The 4,941-nt window shown below is 32.0% G+C and overlaps 1 pseudogene; it reads left to right on the top strand.

The window, feature by feature from the left end:
- Nucleotides 1–2,502: 2,502 nt before the first annotated feature.
- Nucleotides 2,503–4,559, top strand: LOC101560165 (annotated as a pseudogene).
- The last annotated feature ends 382 nt before the right edge of the window (nt 4,560–4,941 follow it).

The raw sequence follows: 4,941 nt of genomic DNA, 5'->3' as shown, positions 1-4,941 counted from the left end.
TTAGTTCAATGAAAAAATGTTTTTACTACTATTGTTTATACAAGATATCATATCTGCATCTTGTGCTCTGAATAACTACTATGAACACAACAATATACAATGTATTAATTATTGTAATTGTCCTACTAATCTGTTTTAAAACTATTCATTACCATTTTATCTTTTTTCTCATTGTAATGAATAAAAAAGTTAGAGATTCTGTGTTCACTCACCTCAAAATTGACTACAATGCTAAAAAATCAAGCATGTTTAGCATTAGCAAAAGGACAGAGACATGCATAAATAGAAACAGCATGAGTTGAGAAATTTAAAATTGATAAAATAAATTAAATATTGATTGAGTTTTAAAGGTAATTCAAAAGAAAAGAATAAACAATAAAATCTTTAGTACTTATATCATATTTAATACCAAATTGATACCAAATGAATTAAAGAAATAAACTTTTAGAAAATGACAGAAGAAGAAATTTTCACAGACATAATATGAGCAGAAACTTTTTAGGCATGAAAGCTAATAAAGAATCATTAAAGAGAAAAGTAATAAATTATACATCACATAGTTATTACTATTTGTGAAAATATTTTAGGAGAATAAAAGTACATGTCAAAACCTGGAATAAGATATTTGCCACCCTATCTTTGAGGAAGGAATTCTAGACAGATTATATAAAGAATTATATATAAATATAAAATAACCATATAAAATGTTGACTTTTAATTTTTAGACAAATATAAAGTCAAAATGAAATGTCACAGTGTGTACATAATAATACCTAAAACAAAAAAAAGGGAAATAATGTATTTTGATGATACAGAAGATGGTGAAGCAAATATTACTTCACAGAATGCAAACCTGGATTGGGCATCTTGGAATATAGTTTGACTGTTTTTATTAAATTAAAGATACAGTTCATGAGAGACTTGGTAATTCCAAACCAAGGTATTTACCCTGGCAAATGGAAAGCTTATGTTTACCCAGTCTGTCTGCAAAAGTTTCTAGGAGTTTTATTCATAATTAGAAAAAAAAAAGCTGGACACAATCCAAATGTCTTTCAGCAGAGGAAGGATAAACAGACTTAGATACATTCATACAATGGAATGTTACTCAGCTATAAAAACATAATTAACTATGGATTTGTACCACATACATACATTTTCAAAGCATTTTACTGTGAAAGGAACAAGACTCTGTTTTATGATTTCAATTATATGATGTTCCAGAAAAGCAAGCTATAGGGACACAAACACATGTATAACTATCAGGAATCTGGTGCAAGAGTGTTGGCTATAAAAATAGCAACACATGAGTTCTTGGAAGATTGTGAAATTAGTCTATAGTATATGGTTTTGTGCTGGTGGATAAATGAATCAACGCATATGCCAAACGTACAAATGCATATGCCATAAAGACTGAATTTTACTGTTGTAATATTTTTGAAAAATAATTAAGATTGCCAGGAAGATGGAGATTCAATATGAATAAACTCAATAGCTAATATATAACTGTATTGCCAATGTAGACATACCCACAATTAGATAAAAAAACTTAACTTAAGTAACATAAAATTTTGGCTAAAACTGCAAGACAAAAATAAATGTATACAAACATTTTGCCTTAGTTATTTTATTGAGAAACAAATAGCAATGAGACAGTTTCAAAACTGATTAATAGGACAGTTCTGATAGTTAATACATTGTACATTGTTATCTTCTTAGTGGTTATCCATAGTACAAGATGCAGACAGGATATCCTGGCCAAACACTATTAGTACAAATCTTTCTTCTCGTTGGATTAAGTGAAAGTATCTGTATAACTATCCTAGCTATTCTATATATACAAATAAAAAATGGTCCTTCCTTTGTAAACCCTTTTTTCATTTACTCCTGTCAGAGATGGGTATTTCATTGGCATCTAAATACTACAGGTGTGTGAATTCAGCAAAAAAATCCAACACAGTCCAGCAGTCCACAATAGTAGTGGGTCATCCACAGAAGTTGTTGACTTGAGCATTTCACAGCTCAGAATGTTAATATGGCTTCACTTTATATACCTTGTTTTTATACTTTTCTGCTGGATGGTTAAGACCAAGATAAAGCAAGACCTATATAACAAAAAATGTAACTTTTGAATCTGATAAGGTCAGTCAAGTATCCTCAGGATTTATCTTGTAACCCTGTACCGCAAGCTGCAGATTCTTTGTCAGTGTCAGCCATGTGGATGAGTCACGACCATTGCTTGACCAATTTGCTCTCTGGGAAAACCTGAGAGAATGTTTTCTCTCCATGTGACTCTCCTTATGTGCCTTAGTGTTTTAGAAAATCCTAAAGTATAGGTATTACTATTTCTGAAATTATCATACATATATATTGTTGTTCAGGAAATACATAATATAACATAACAGATATTTTATTGCAGTTGACAAAAGTTGTAAATAAGCCAAAGGGTAAAAAATACCTGTTTTTCTTATGGAAATTAGAACCAGGAACAAAAAAATCTCAAGCATGAATCAAACCAGTGAAGGATGTACAAAAAAAAGATTAGCAATGTGAATATTGACAAATGTATAAATGATTTCTTGCAGATAGAAAAGAAAGTTATAGAAACTAGTGGAAAGAATAGCATACTGGAGATCTATTTGGAAAAGACTACCTGTTTATTAAAAGTCATCCAAACAAATGAAGTCTCTCTTTAGAAAGAATGTGCTGTCCTTCCTCATACAAAAATAGGGATTCAGTAGATAATTAAATAACACAATTTTAAAGGTGAAAATCAGCAACTAAAAGAACTACTGATAGGGCAAAGGAAAGCTAAAGTTCTAGAACAGAGACATAAGAACTATATTGCCAAATTTGCACATGAAATGACAATCGAAGAGGAAAAACATAAACTAAATTTTTTTTTGAAATTTTATGTCTTTGGTATAAGGTCTTACTAAGCAGCTCAGACTCATAATCATACTCCTGTTTCAGCCTCCCCAAGTGGGAATTACAGGTGTGTGCCACAAGGCCCAGAGAAACATAAAGTGGGTATAATCAGACTTTATCAAGATATGCAGAAAAAGGTTGAATTAAATGAAGAGAAGCACACAGCCCCAATGTATTCAAGAAGAAAGAAGCAAGGAAATTAGAAGTCTTTCTAACACCATTCACAATTTGGAGCAGTGCCTTTCTACCAGCGAAGATTCTCATCTTAGCATAGATGATTTCAAGTGTAACAGTAAATCCATTAATTTCTATTTACCGTTTAAACAGCAGTTGAAAAATTCACTTTCATTTTCAACATAATGAAAAAGAAACAGCTTTAAGAAAAGAAGGATGAAAATGGAGATATCATGTGATCCTCAAAATATCTACACCAATGAGTGAGTGTGTATCTAGAGCTATGTATGTAAACATCTCTTTATGACTATATACGTTGCCTAGAAATGTACACTCCGAAACTCCAGAAACAACTTCCCAGGAGCAAAACAGTCGAGCAGATGTATTCTCTAAATAAAAGAACTAATGCTTCTTGGAAAGGCCATTGGTGCCAGGACTGTGGAAGGCAAAATAGAGGATGATTCTGGAACACTGTCCTGTTGGAATGTAGTGAAGTATGAAAATGAGAGCAATAACAGAGGTAATTATCTCCTCCTTCAGGAAATGAAGGAGGAAGGGAAGTAGAAGAAAGTGTAAATAGAAATGATCACATAGAAGTCAACTTTCTAAAACTATAAGCCATAAAATAATGAGTAAGTTTTAACTCAAATGAAAATTACCCTTCAGTCCCTTTTGCAAAAAATTAAGAAATAATGTTTCAAACAGGAAAGTTATAACTCTAATAATTATGAGATAATAAAAACATCACCATGAGAACATCTCAAGATTTTTGCTTCATGCAAGATGTGAAGAATATTATTAGTGAATAAGACTTTAGGAAGATGTAGGATATTACTAAGGTTTCTCCCCCAAATGATTCATTAATTACTATGGTTGTTTTAACATTTCAAAAGTAAGATACTTCAATTTCACACACTTTGAGTATAAGATGGATTTACTTACTTCTAGCAAATTATAGTAAGGTGGAGAAAAATTGAGTTGGGGGATAAAGACAGAGAGGAAAAGAGGAGAGAGAGAGAGAGAGAGAGAGAGAGAGAGAGAGAGAGAGAGAGAGAGAGAGTTAGTTTAGTGAGTTTAAATTTTATGTCTTTAGTAAAGTTCTCACTAAGCAACTCAGACTCATGATGTTTTTGTTTCAGCCTCCCCAGAGCTGGAATTGCAGGCATACGCCACCACACCCAGAGAAATATAAAATAGAAATAATCAGACTTTATCAAGCTATGCCCCAAAAAGTTGAATTAAATGAAGAAAAGCACAAAGGTCTAATGAAATCAGAGATGGACATTTCAGATTTAAGTGCAAAGTTATTAACCCAAGAAAAAGAAAAGCAAACGGAAAAAGTCAAATTATAGCTGGAGTTTGATGTCAAACCAGAGAGAGTTCAGATTAAATCAAACTCTTACCCAGATGTTATGATTTCCCCACAAATCCTACAGAAAGAAGCTTCAAAGTATTCATGAAGAAAAAGTAGGGAAATTGGAAGTCAAGGGAAAAAAAAAAGAAATTACAAGGAAAGACATAAGAGATTATCACTTTAGCCAAGAGACCAAAGATTGAAGTCAATATCATTGCAGAAAGATGTGAATGTATACCATGCATTCCCTGAAGCAAAGCTATGCTTCTTCTCAATTCATATCCAAAATCAAATCTGATATACATCGGCCGAAGCAACAGAATTGAGGGATATTTAATGAAACAGATTCTAGGGCTCTCCAAAGCAATAACTCAGTTCACAAAAAGCAAAGGAAGATGAAAAAATGTCACAGGTCTGAGGAGACAATGAATACATGACAACTATGTACGATGTGACTTTCTACTTTTGTTCCAAAATACAAACAGAAA

This window comes from Octodon degus, unplaced genomic scaffold (genome assembly GCF_000260255.1).
Source record: "Octodon degus isolate 3935 unplaced genomic scaffold, OctDeg1.0 scaffold00024, whole genome shotgun sequence".
Lineage (NCBI taxonomy): Eukaryota > Metazoa > Chordata > Mammalia > Rodentia > Octodontidae > Octodon > Octodon degus.
This window is presented reverse-complemented; position numbering and strand designations above follow the sequence as displayed.